This window comes from Carcharodon carcharias, chromosome 30 (genome assembly GCF_017639515.1).
Source record: "Carcharodon carcharias isolate sCarCar2 chromosome 30, sCarCar2.pri, whole genome shotgun sequence".
Classification (NCBI taxonomy): Eukaryota; Metazoa; Chordata; class Chondrichthyes; order Lamniformes; family Lamnidae; genus Carcharodon; species Carcharodon carcharias.
In genome coordinates this window covers 35,601,992-35,616,563 of record NC_054496.1, presented here as the reverse complement: position 1 = coordinate 35,616,563, position 14,572 = coordinate 35,601,992, and the positions used below count along the sequence as shown (strand labels likewise).

Below are 14,572 nucleotides of genomic sequence, written 5' to 3'. Positions count from 1 at the left end.
TGGAAGGCAGAGCGTACATAGTCAAGTTAAGGCACAAGGGATGGCAAGGCTGGATGGCATTGATTTTAATGTAAGGAGTCTTGCGAGTAAGGCAGATGAGTTGAGGGTGTTGATTAATACATGGAGCTATGATATCACAGAGACTTGGTTGAGGGAGAGGCAGGACTGGCTGCTCAATATTCTGGGGTATAGAATCTTCAGGTGAGATGGGGAGTGGGATGTGTAAAAGAGGAGGTTTCTCCCCCACCCCTCCCCCAACCCTTTCACGGCATGTGGCCTTGGCTGACTGAGCCAGCATTTATTGCCTATGCCTAGCTAACCCTGAGAGGGTGGTGCTGAGCTTTCTTCTGTATCCGCTGCACGTGGTGCACTTGCACCCACAGGACTGCTTTGGGAGTGACCTGAAGGATCTGCTGGAACACCGAAACATTTCAAAGTCAGGATGCTGACTGACTGGGAGGGGAACTTCTAGCTAGCAGGGCAGCCATCCATCTGCTGCCCTTGGCGTTCTAAGTGGTAGTGCTTCCTTGCTTTGGAAGGTGATACAGTGCGAGTGGCAAATGTGATGGAGGCAGCATCTAGGCAAGGGGGTCACAGCCCTGGCTGCTTAGAGTGAGTGTACGGCAGCTCCAGGGTCACGATTCACATGAGCCCTGCGATGTTTCACTCAGGTGGGGGTGGCAGTGCTGCAAAGGTGATCCAGGTACAGGGTGGACTAATCAATGCTCCTCTCTCCTTTCAGACCTCACACAATAACGCTGAACAGCTGCAGACTGGCGGAGGGTAGGCACAATTGCTCATTCTCACCAGATACGAGCAGGAGGTGTGCCATGCGCCCAGGTCTACCGGCAGCAGTGAGGTTAGGGTGCCAGTCGGAGGGAAGAGTGTCGTGCACCAAAGTCACAATATCTGTCATTGCAACATGGGCTGAATTGTGTGTTTGTCGGGCGGGCGGGTCCGACCCAATCGGCGGTGGACGCGGAGCCAATCGCTGCTGGTGAAACGGGCCGCACCGCCATTTTGCGTGGCCGGGCCAATTAAGGCCCATCCAGCGCGTTTCAGACTCCCGTGTTCAGTGGGAAATTCAAATCTGCAGCGGGTGTGTTCAGACCGCCGGTTCCAATGGGGAACTTGCAGTCTGTATAAAGAAAGGCCAGGCAGCCTCCTTTAGGCTGTTCACCATGACCGGCGACCGGGCTCCAGAAGAGGTGAGGGTAGGGGAGGAGGGGGGCAGGCTGCAGGGTAGGCCAGCGGGGGAGCCAATGTGCCTCTCGGTTCCCTGATGCCTGCCTTGCTGCCCTCCTGGAAGAGGTATCAAATCATCGGGAGGTGTTGTTTCCGGAGGATGGGAGGAGGAGGGCCCCCACGTGACCAGGCAGGCGTGGCAGGAGGTGGCGGAGACAGCAAGCTCTCAAGACGCTGTGTGGCACACAGGAACCCAGTGCTGCAAGCACTTCAATGATTTGTTGCGCTCTGGAAGGGTGAGGATCATGTCAGCGTTGGCCATTTTACCCAGCAGGTAGCCTTAGTCTTTGAGGCCACCCCCCTGCCCCACATCTTAGTGTCGTTACTGCATTGGGCATTTGGTGCACGCTGGGTGGGCAAACAGATAGTGACCATGCTTTCAGCAGCCTTAGTGGTTGAAGAGAAGATGGGTTCTCCCCGCAGCATATGTTGGTGTTTGTGGCATTTGAGTAGTCTGGGGGCAACCTGCAGGGGAGGCAGCTAGACACATACTCAGAACTGCAACTCATGTCTTACTGATGGTGATAAGATGGTGGAAGGGGTGCCTCAAGGTGTCGTAGCCAAGAGCCATCTGCTGGCCTCAGCGCCGCAACTAGTTCTGCCTCTTTGTCATGGGTGCTAAGACCCGTGTGTTATTCAAAGTGATGGACGCTGAATGTGTCCAAGGTGTCTGTTGGGGGAGGGGGGTGGGAGCAGCCGGACTATCTTCTGGTGACTGATCACCAGTAGTGTGGACAGGAGCTGCTGGAGGCCTCAGATGGGCCACTGTGGTTGGGGTGCAGCGTGCGTGTGCAGAGTACATGAGCGATCAGCCCCAATAAATCCTCTTCTCTGTTCTCCAGGCACAAACAGAACAATAGCCGGGAGCGTCTGAGGACTGGTGGTGGGCACACTGTGCTGCAGCGTCTCACCACTTATGAGGAGCAGGCCATGGAGCTGGGGAGGAGGCAGACGGCCAGGTCAGCAGCTGTCGGTGAGGCTGGGGTCCAGCGGCCAGGTATTTGAGGGCCACAGTCTTCCCACCATCCAAAGCACTGATGGTTGCTGCAATCGTTAATGCAGCAACACAGCTCATTCACAGACTGATACAGTCAGACGTGTGGGTCATACACAAAAGGTCCCTCAGCCCCATGAGGATGTGCATCTCTAGCACCTTCCAAAGACACCTTTCCCCATGTGTGACCACTATCCCCATGGCCTAACATGCCTGGGATCGTCACTCCTCTTATGCCCCGATCCTCCCTGATGGACTCAGCAAACGGTTCTATGCAACGCACGAAAAGAACAGGCGAGAGAGGGCAGCCCTGCCTGACTCCAGATTTAATGGGAAAGCTATCTCATTGCCACCCATTGATTGAGACTGCGCTATTGATGTCACTGTAGAGCAGTTGGATCCAATTGCGAATTCCCTCCCCAAACCACATTTTGGAAAGCACATCCACCATGTAGGTGTGCGATATTCTGTCAAAGGCCTTCTCCTGATCCAAGCTGATGAGAGGGTGGATCCTGTGGGATGGTTCCTCGAGCAGACTGTCAAAGTCATTTGGCAGAATGCCTCGTCGCCAGAATTTTCCAACAAGCACCAAGACGTAGCTTGGCTGGTGGTGAGAAATGCCCTCCCTGTTAGATCCTTCCTGGAGTCTCACCTTCTCTGCACATTGCCCTCGAGGTAGCTGTGGTGGGGACGAAACCGTTGTTCACCTCCTTGTGGAGTGTGCCTTTCCAAAGAAGGTCTGCAGAGAGTTGCCGTGGTTTTTGTCGCGGTTCATCCCAAGCAGTTCTGTGATACAGGACTCTGTGCTGGCCGTGCTGATCCCAGGGACAGGGACGCACATCGAGACAGGCATCAACTGCAGCTAGAGGATCGTCTACTCGGTGAAAGACGCTCTTTGGTCTGCCCGAAACTTGTTGGTCTTCCAGTGCAAAGAGTTGTCCCTCGCCGAGTGTTGCAGACTGGCATATTCCAAGGCTGAGGACTACGTGCTGAGGGACACACTAAAGCTTGGGGCAGCTGCCACAAATGCGCAACAGGGAAAGGTCGCTGTCTAAGACCTTTCAGCCGTAGTGCACCGAGGGGCTGGGAAAGGTATAGACCCCTCGGCCTGAACGACTCACATTGAATGTATACAATGAATATTACATTTATCACAATTGTATTGAAGCACCTCAGAGTGCAACATGATCTATGTAGATAACTTGAATACCATTGCACTGTCTGACTGCCTGTAATGAGCATGTTGAAATGTCTGTAATGTTCATTGATTGTATTGAAGCGCCGCAGGGTGCGACATGTTCTATTTGAAAAACTTGAATATGATTGCACTTTTTGTGATGGCCATTTTGAAATGTTTTGTAATGTTCTTTCAGATATTTTATGGATAAGGTATATTTTTGCACAAAAAAACGACAACAGTTATAAAGAAAACCAACAGCAGCAACAACAGCTCTTCTCCACAGACTGAATTAGAATTTCAGAGTCAGAAAACAGAGCAAAAAAACACGCAGCATCCTGAAATGACAAACCTGAAATGAACTTGTAGTTAGTGTATCAAGCCTTTAAATTGCATTGCTGAAAACTCCTTCCTGCCTGCTAGTGCAACAAGATGCTGCATAGTATATTACACAGCGAATCAGGCCTTCGGTCGTCTTGACTTGTGCAGCTCCAGTGACTTCAGGCCTCCAAAAGCAGGCCAGTATTTGAAAGAGCTCCTCTTGACAAGTGTAAGACCCTGATCAAACTAAATATTTTAATTTTCTGAACCAGTGAGACTGAATGAACTGTGATGCATGTCCAAGACAAAATAGAATATAAGTCAATGGGCAGTAAATGAATAACGAATTGAGAAAGTAAATATGGAACACAAAATATTTTAAAACTAGGGCACAGGTTAAAAACATGATCCTAATTTGTGTTGAACTGAATGAGGCGAGTCATTACAGTGCGTGACCGATTTGTTTGTGTGCGGGCCCATTAAATTTTTTGCACAGCCGCGCAAATTTAAAGGGGCTTATGTAGCGGTGTGTCTGTGAGGAAAGGTTGACTGTGACCTCCCCTCATATCTTGTATCCCACTGTGAAACCATCTTCAGCTCCCAAATTGCACTCAGACAATGTGCTACATTTGCATATTATGCAGGAGTCGGGGGAGGGGTCATGGGGCTGCCCCTTGTCTCTGTACTTGAAAACTGTCTCTAATGGCAGCCAGGCAGCATCTGTAGTGCTTACTCAAAGCCAACCTGAAGAAAAGGCAAGACATGTTGGGTGCTGAGAGGGAGAAGCATTGCCACTTTAGGTTCTACTTGGATTTTACTGAGGTAAAAGGTGATTGAAAAAGTCAAGCATTTCTCCATTTCTCTCCACTGAGGACAGAAATAATACCGAGCGCTGATCTCTCAGTGAGCACTGAGGCCAGCCAAGGGGAGGCATCTGAAAGCTGCAGAGAAAGCAAGAAGCCAGGATGGGCGACTGAGAATGCAGAAAAATACTGGCTGAGATAGACAGCAAAAACTGTGACACAAGCTCAGGTAAGCGTTGGGTTTGCAGTTCAAGTTCATCACTTTGTGACAGTATAGATATTTTTCACTTTCCTAGGATAAGGCTGTTCCCTTTCTAGAAGTTAGAAACAGCCGTGCAGATGTATTTTCTGTGCTCCTTTGCTTGCCTGCTGAATAGGACTGATTGGAGGTGGAAAGGTGATTAAAAGAGAGCCGACATCATTGCATGCTGGCAGATGCTGTGCTGTGCTGTGCATGCAGGTGGTTTTGTTGTTTGGCTTGTATGTGACTTCTGGTTGAAGCTGAAAGATTTCTAAAATTTTGAAGGAAATAATCTTTGAGAAGGGGAGAAACATTATCAATGTTTTAATAGGATCTAAGGCTGTTGGTACCTGTACTTATCCTTACTGCCACCTGTCTTCTCACTGCTGATCATCGTCTTGTGTTATTATAATGATAGAATGCATTGGACTTATTTACTGTGACTTCATAACATGACACATTTCCCTTCTGGTGATGTCATGCTGACATCCGGTAAAGGAAATAGACCAACAGTCTGCTCAAAGGAAGGCCCAATGCCAAGCAAAAGAAGCCCATAACGAGGATGCTAGACAGCTCGTACAAAAGAAAGCAGGGCATCAGGAAACAAGTCAACAGCAGCTGACGTAGTACTCTCCAGGTTCAGTGCAGGAGAAGCACTGGAATCAGTAAAACCTAATGCCCCTACATGTAAGAACATACAACTTAGGAGCAGGAGTTGGCCACTGGGCCCCAAGAGTCTGCTCCACTATTCAGAAGATCATGGCTGATCTGATTGTAACCTCAACCCCACATTCCTGCCTACCACCGATAACCTTTCACCCCGCCTTGTTAATCTATCCAGCTCTGTCTTGAAAATATTCAAAGACTCTGTTTCCACCACCTTTTGAGGAAGAGAGTTCCAAAGACTCACTACGCTCTGAGAGAAACGCTCCTGACTTTGCCTTCCCTGCAGTTGTGGAAGGACTTTAGCTGCATACCAGGTCAGCCGGCAAGCTCCACAGACTGATCGGCGCAGGCTTGGAGGGCCGAAGTACCTGTTCCTGTGCTGTACTTTTTTTTTGTTCTTTGTTCTTTGACTGCCCAAACTGAAAGCAAAGACCAAAATACAACAGGCCTCGATGGAAGAACTCCTGCGCGCTGTGAGCTAGTTGCTCACACGGAAACTCAGCTACAAAGACTCATGGATTGTCTCTCATGCCTGTCACGTGTTCTCCCTTGTGACTGACTGTTTCTCGAAATTTCCCATTAGCTGCCAGTTACACAACACATCTAGAGCAACCATTGCAGGAAGGAACATTACAGCCATTTCAAAATTGTCATAACAGACAGTCAGACAGTGTAATGGTATTTAAGTTGCCTACATAGATCATGTTTCACTCTGAGGTGCTTCAAATCAAAAGTGATACATGTAATATTCACTGGAAACATTCAATGTGTGTCGTACAGCCTGAGGAGCCTATGCAATTCTCAACCCCTTGGCGCACTATGGCTGAAAGGTCGTGGATAGCGACCTTTCCCCATTGCGCCTCTGCCCGAAACTTTAGTGCGTCCCTCAGCACGTATTCCTGGACCTTGGAATGTGCCAACTCTTTGCAATGGAAGACCAACAAGTTTCAGGCAGCCAAAGAGCATCTTTCACGGAGTTGATCCTCCAGCTGCAGTTGATGCTTATCTCTTTGTGTGTCCCTGGGAACAGCCCGTAGAGCACAGAGTCCAGACCTGTGTCACGGAACTGCTCGAGTTTGAGCCTCGACAAAAACCACGGCCACTCTCTTCAGACCTTCTCTGCAAAGGCAGATTCCACAAGGAGGTGGGCAACGGTCACTTCCCCACCACAGCCACCTCGAGGGCAACGTGCAGAGGGGGTGAGACTCCTGGTGTGTAGGAAGGACATGACGGCAAGGTCCTTTCTCAGCACCAGCCAAGCTATGTCTTGGTGCTTGTTGGAAAGTTGTGGCGATGAGGCATTCTGCCAAATGAGCCTGACAGTCTGTTCGGCGAACCATCCGACGGGATCCATCATCTTCTATTCCCGCAGAGCCTCTAGGGTGACACGTGCTAACCATTGCGTGATGGACTTGCGGTCAAAGGTGTTTCTCTGCATAAGTTTTTCCACACGAGACAGGTGATATGGCAGTTGGAGCGTCCCGCGGCAGCGTGGCCAGACCCATCCTTCGCAACACCAGGGAGAGGTAGAACCTCAGCACGTGGTGACGCTTGGTGTTTGGGTCTACACACAGCTTGATACAGCCATACACAAAGGTGGCCATCAGGATGAGGGTGATGTTGGGCATGTTTTTTCCTGCCAGTTACACGACACATCTAGCGCAACCATTGCAGGAAGGAACATTACAGACATTTCAAAATGGTCATAACAGACAGTCAGATAGTGCAATGGTATTAAAGTTGCCTACATAGATCATGTTTCACTCTGAGGTGCTTCAAGGCAAAAGTGATACATGTGATATTCACTGGAAACATTCAATGTGTGTTGTACAGCCCGAGGAGCCTATGCGAATCCCAGCCTCTTGGCGCACTATGGCTTCATCCAGAGATTTTTTACATCATGTCCCTGCAAACACGGTCCACTTTTGACCTCCAGATAAAGCGGAAGATGCCTCGCGTGATCGCCACAGCGCAGCAGTGAGGAATGGGCCAGACCTGCGCCATGTACAACAACCCCGAGAGTGCCTCACACCTGATGAGTAGGTTCTTACCCGCAATGGAGAGGGAGCTTTGTTCCCACATGCCCAGTTCTTTACTCACCATGGCTACTCACTCCTTCCAGTTTCTAATGCATGCCCTTGTCCCTCCGAACCATATCCCCAGCAGCTTCAGGCAGTCTGACCTGCTGTTGAAAGGGACAAAGCTTAGTTCAGTTCCCAAAGGACACGGCCTCGCTCTTGCCACGATTTACCCTTGGCACCCGAGGCCGGTTCGAAGTGGTCACAGGTGTTGTTCAGTCTGCGCACCGATGTGTGAAAAGTGGGGAGTTGACCGTACTACCTCATCACCACACTGCCCCAGGTCCAATAGCATGGCGGAAAGTACATACTGTAAAGTCCTTACTTTTGAAATGTCAGCAAAGTAAACAAGGCTTGTGACGGCCTGTCACAATGCTACACCTTAGAGCGACAGCGCTCAGCGCAACCACTCCTTCACCAGCAGAATTACAGTGCGAACAACCCTTCCCAGTCATCATTTGTCGATGCATTCACTGAAGGTGAAGGATGCACATGAGCAAAGAATCACCCAGCTTAAACATTGGACAAAAGGTATGACTACAACACCCAACCGATGGAACATGAAATCCGGCAGAAATCATCAGCTTCTGTCCAGAACCATGATCATATCAAGTACGTGCACCCATTGTGAAGAAACCGATGGCGAATCAGGGAAGTACCAGAACAAGAAACACCAAGTAACCCCATCGCAAGCAGAACGCGATCTAAGACACGATCCCAGCTCAACACTCCTACAGACAACCAGAATTGTGAGAACGTACAGCAATCTCAAACCAACTTCACAGTATCAAAGAACCACCATTCCGTTCCAGAGACTCATAAGGTGATCACTTTGTACAATTGTAGGTTCAAACAGAGAAGAGCAATTTGTTGTAATGTAAATAGTTCTTATTATTTAAGGGTACAGCTTGGAGTTGTTGTGGTATACCTTTAAGGAGCGTATCTAAAATTGCTGTGCATCGCCAGGCAGGGTGTGACGTATATACTCATGTATAATTATCGGGCCGATGATAGGAGCTGTCCTAGCGACCCAGATATTGTTGTATATATTTCATCTCTTCAAATCAAAGAATTGAGTTAGCAATCCTCTTTGTGTTGTCGGTGTGTTTGTGTAATAAGGTGGGAAACACAACATGGAGGACCCCCATTTAAGGTGAATGGCAAAAGAACCAAGGCGACATGAGGAGAAACCTTCTTGTGCAGCGAGTGGTTAGAATGTGCAGTGCACTGCCTGAGAGTGTGCTGGGGGCACTTTCAAGAGTGGCTTTCAAAAGAGAATCGGATAATTATCTGAAGAGAAAATATTTGCAGGGCTACGGGGAAAAGGCAGGTGAGTGGCACTAGGGGAGTTGCTCTTGCAGAGAGCTAGCGCAGACACGACAGGCTGAATGGCCTCCTTTTGTGCTGTAACCAGTCTAGGATTCTATGTGTGCAGCTCTGCACAGTTGTTTGCTGCATTGTGACTCACGCCCTGCAAGACACACAACTGCTTTCAAAAGCTTGTTCCACAGCAGCCTCTGACAGTCCATGTGGATAGGCACAACCCTCTCCCATCTGATTGGTGGAATTCTGGCGATCTACATAACTCTGATGCAGTCTCACTGAAAAAGAGAGAACAAAGGCAACTTCTGTAAATTAACCTTCTGTTCCAATTAGAAATGCCGGGAGAAATATGCCAACAGTGAAAGCGTCAGTGCTTTTATATATATAAAGTCTTTGAACGCTGTCAGTCTGCTTTAAAGGAGGGAAGGCATATGACACTCAGGGAAGTCAAGGGCAGCAGCAGTATTGCTTCTTGGTTTTTTTGTCAATATCAAGTGTAGTATCTGTTCTTATCAGTTTAATATCTGATACGTCCCTTATCTGGGGACCATATATTAAATTGATTTTTGGAGCAGGGAGATGGAATAGGGGCTTGCTCCGTCCACTCCACGCATCGACCTGGTATTGCAGTATCTCTGGGAACGGTGCACCCCCCCATTTCCAGGGGATTTTCAATGCTTAAAAATAGTTTTCTTGCAAACATCTGCTTTCTTTACTTTTCACCATGTATCTGTTTCAAAACCCAGCTTTCTTTCTCTCCTTCTCTTTCACTCACACACTCACTCCCCTGCAGCAGCTGCAGAGAAGCTCACCAGTGCTCACAGACAGCACTCTCATCTCACAAACACTCTACGTCGCTCATACAAACACATCTTTCACTTGCTAACACACCTCTCAAACAATCTTTCAGCTGCACCTTTTGCCTCACAACATTTTAAAGCAGCTCTCTGCTGCTGCTGACACAGCAACAATCAAAACTCACACCTCAAAACTCACACACTTTACACAGCTACTCGGAAACGTCTACATCCACATTCACACAATCCTTACACTGCACAAGGAGCCCATTCCGCCCTCCGTGCACGCACCCGCTCTCCCAATGAACATTTCACCTCGTGCCATTCTCCTGCCTTCTCCACATAACCCGGAACATGCTTTCTATTCAAATAATCATCTCATTCCCTCTTCAATGGAACCTGCCTCCGCCATGCTATCAGGCAGTGCATTCCAGAACCTGACCACTCGCTGCTCCTATCACTTGTGCTTCTTTTGCCACTTACTTTAAACCTGTGCCCTCTCCTTCTCGATCCTTTCACTGGTGTAAACAGTTTCTCCCTATCTACTCTCTCCAGACCTCTCATGATTTTGAATACCTCCATCAAGTCTCCTCTCAGACATCTTTTCCCCAAGCAATACAGTCCCAACTTCTCCAATCTTACTTCGTCACTCAACTTCCTCACCCCTGGAACCAAAGTCGTAAACCTCTTCTGCACTCTCTCCAATGCCTTCACTACCTTCCTAAAATGCAAGTCAAAATGCAATCCATCAGAGTCAGCATGGCTTTATGAGGAGTAAATCGTGTTTGACTAATTTGCTCGAGTTCTTTGAAGATGTGACAAGCAAAGTGGATAATGAGGATCCTGTAGATGTAGCATGTCTGGACTTCCAGAATGCATTTGATAAGGTGCCACACAAAAGATTAATGCACAAGATAAGATCACATGGAGCTAAGGGTAATATATTAGCTTGGATAGAGGATTGGCTAACCAACAGAAAGCAGAGAGTTGGGATAAATGGGTCTTTTGTGGATGGCAAGCTGTGACTAGTGGGGTGCCACAGGGTTTGGTCCTTGGGCCCCAACTATTTACTTGGATTCAGGAGTAGAAGGTACTATAGCTAAATTTGCAGATGACACCAAAATAGGTGGGAAAGTAAGTTGCAATGAAGAAATAAGAAATTTACAAATGGATATGGACAGGTTAGGTGAATGGGCCAAAATTTGGCAGATGGAGTTTAACGTGGATAAGTGTGAGGTTATCTATTTTGGTCAGAAGAGTAAAAAGGCGACCTATTATTTAAATGGAGAGAAACTTCAGAAATGCTTCAGCGCAGAGGGATCTGGGTGTCCTCGCGCATGAATCGCTGAAAGCTAGTATGCAGGTACAGCAGGTAACAAGGAAGGCAAATGGAATTGCTTCTCGGCCTTTTGGCTAAGATCAAGTGTAGTCGTGAAGCGATGGCTATAACCAGTCGAGCCCCATACGATGGGGTACGTAACACCGTTCGGGTGATGGTGAAAGACAGCGAAGGAGGAGCACCCATGGATCGGGCCTTCTTCATCAAGTGGATCCTGTTGAAGGCATGTGGATTTGAAGTGGAGGAGATCTACTCCCTGCAAGACCGCCCCAGCGCTGGATGTTTCGACATGACTTTCAAGCGTATGGCAGCTTGCCTCAAGTTCCTGAAGGTGTTCGAGGAGAAGAGACACCAGCCGGAGATGAAGATCCTGAAGGTGGAGCCGCTCTTTGTTCTGCCATTGCAATGGGACCGTGTGGTGACGGTGGATCTCTACAACCCCTAACTTCCCTGTCGCCGACGTGCTCACCTTCCTCGTCAGGTACGTCGACAAGGTTGGGAGCTGCACCGAGGTTAGAGCCGCCTTCGGGGTTTGGACGTGCAAATGCCAGGTTAAGGTCACGCTCAAGACCGACGGTAAGGGAGCCATCTTCCACCCTCATTCCAGCTTCACTTTCGGGGGAAGCCGTGGCTACCTTGCGGCAAAAGGAGAGGGTGGATCCTGTGGGATGGTTCCCCGAGCAGACTGTCAAAAGTCATTTGGCAGAATGCCTCGTCGCCAGAACTTTCCAACAAGCACCAAGACGTAGCTTGTCTGGTGGTGAGAAATGCTCTCCCCGTCAGATCCTTCCTGGAGTCTCACCCTCTCTGCACGTTGCCCTCGAGTGGCTGTGGTGGGGACGAGACCGTTGTTCACCTCCTTGTGGAATGCGCCTTTGCAAAGAAGGTCTGCAGAGAGTTGCTGTGGTTTTTGTCGCGGTTCATCCCAAGCAGAATGTGTCTGGGCGCAGTGTGACTATATTTGGTGTGTGTGTGTATGTGTGTGTGTGTGTGCTGTCCAGTCTCTTTGCATTTCAGTACTGGCCCCATCATGTATCCAGGATCTGCTCACAGGCATTCTCTCCCTCCCCAATAGGGAGTGAGGTGGAATGCTGCTGTTTTAAGATACCTCTAAGCATATTACAGCTCATTTAAGAGTGGATCTCAGATGAGGAGCCTGGCAATACAGGGGAGGTGGAGGTGTAGTGAGATTTGGTAGAGAAGGTAGAGCAGGGTGATCTCAATCAATCAATATACATGTGGAAGCGACATGCACAGGGGTGGGAAGAGAAACGGCATGTACAGGAGTGGGAAGAGAAACTCCATGTACAGTGGAGAAGAGAAACCACATGTACAGGGGTGGGAAGAAAAACCGCATGTACGGGGGGGAAGAGAATCCGCATGTACAGGGGGGGAAGAGAATCCGCATGTACAAGGGGGGAAGAGAAACCGTATGTACAGGGGGGGAAGAGAATCCGCATGTACAGGGGGGGAAGAGAATCCGCATGTACGGAGGGGTGCGGGGGAGCGGAGGGGGGAACGGAAATCATTTTTCTGGCTACGGTCAAATAGGTAAAACTGGGACCAAGTGGGGGAAATCTCACTGAGCTGGCCTCCTGAAGGGCAAGTACTGCAACCTGTATTTTTGACCAAAACAAGCCCTCAGTCAAGGAAAGCAATTTTGCCCGTGTACAATGGCAAACATCTCTCTCTCTCTCTCTCTCTCTCACAAACTTCAAGATGGTTTTTGTGCCTCGCCCACAGCAGGCAATCCTGAGGCTCCATAATTGAAATTCGCTTGCAGAAGTCAAGAAATGGGCCATTTTTCACAGGAAAGAGCTGCCCAGGCTTCAACATTTTTCTTGCAGAATAAAGAAACCTCTTAGATTGGACATTCTTTCTTCAGGACATTGCGTCAAAGTATTCTTAAAAATAGCCTGAATTTCCCTCGATTGCAGACGGACACCTCACTTTCATGGGACCCGACATGAGACATGAGACCAATGTTAAACAACGAGCTGACGCACAAGGCGACAACGTAAAAACAGAAATTTGGATGTTAATTGAAGAAACAGGCCCCTAAAGAATGAACTACTTTAAAACAAAACAACGTTAAGCAGGGCGACTTAAAGCATCTGCGATGCTGGACCTTTTTGTTAATAAAGGAACAGTTCAAAAGCAAGGAAATGATGCTAAAGATTCACTGGTTAGATTCCACCTGGAGGATTGTGTTCGATTATGGGCACCACATTTCAGAAAGGACGTACAGATGCCCATCTAGAGCTGCTTGAAGCAATGAATAAAAGACAAGGACTTTTTAAATAGCAATGCTCAAGAGGCCAGAACTGGAGGAGCACAGTAACCTCGGTGGGGAGTGAGATGACGGAGGTTGCACAGGTAGAGAGGAGTGACACCATGGAGGAATTCAAACACAAGGATGGGCATGTTAAAATCTTGGTGCTGCCCAAGCCAGGAGCCAAGGTAGGTCAGTGAGCGCAGGGGCGATGGGTGAAGTGGACTTGATGTGAGACATGGGCACCTGAGGTTCGGAGAAGTGACCCCCACGCTCGTACTTCTATATTTATTGGAGACCATGCCGTTGTTTATAAAGGTAAATGCCACGGTCCCTAGGAGACATTTGCTGTCACAAGGGACATAATTTTGATTTAAGGTGTGACTCAAACACCACACGAGAAAGCCTCATTGGAAGCATCATCCATGATGGAAGATGTGTTGACTAAAATGCCTTCGTCTGAGGCAAACTCTCCAGGTTTCTTGTACGTTATAGAGTTGCTTCCATCATTCTCAGTTAGCCTTTTTCCAGTGAGTCCATTGACGAGCCTGGTTTCTTATGTGACTGTGTGATTATTAACTTCCCCACTTCACCCCTGGTCCTGCGTCCAGGTTTGCCTAACCCCATTAGAAAGGAGTGATTTGCATTTCTCTAAAGGACTTTCACAGGACCACAGGACATCCCCAATACATCCAAAATACTTTTAAAGCATAGTCACCTTTGTAAGGTTGGAAACACAGTAGCCAAATTGTGCACAGGAAGCTCCCATAATCAGCCAGATCACTGGGTAGATTGCTTGTTTTTGTGATGTTGGTTGAGGGATACATATTGACAGCGGATGCCCCCACTGCTCTTCTTCAAACGCCCCGGGGTCTCTTGCGTTCAACCGAGAGGGCAAAGTGGAGTGGGGTCTTCAGTTGAAGGTCTCATCGGAAGATATTGAGAAATATTCATCTCCCGTCGGTGTCATGAAGCTTTCAGGGGGGCTCCTGCTTATATCATTAATGTGGGCAATGAACCTACCGCAAAGAGTGCGGCAGATTGCAAAGTGACAGTTAAAGAAAGGAAGTTTGATTTATTCTGTAGGGAAATTGGCGAAAATATTTCAAACAAAGAGAATGAGGCCAGTCTTCATGTCTAAAACTTACAAAGTGTTTTTTTCAAAGAGATGAAATTCTGAAGGCTATTTCAAACAGAGATTAGACAAAACTTTACTTCCCGTGCAGAGTGCACACGCCTCGGGACAATTCTTTGCGGAAAACAGCCTGTAGCTCGAAGCAAAGCAGCAGATGTTTTGTTTCCTTTTAAGGGGAATA

At 48.3% G+C, this 14,572-nt stretch overlaps 1 non-coding gene across 1 annotated transcript; it reads left to right on the top strand.

Moving 5' to 3' along the window:
- Positions 1-9,312: 9,312 nt before the first annotated feature.
- On the top strand, positions 9,313-9,503 carry LOC121271441. Its single transcript, XR_005941719.1, has one exon. It is a non-coding gene; the product is annotated as a U2 spliceosomal RNA (small nuclear RNA).
- Positions 9,504-14,572: the final 5,069 nt, after the last annotated feature.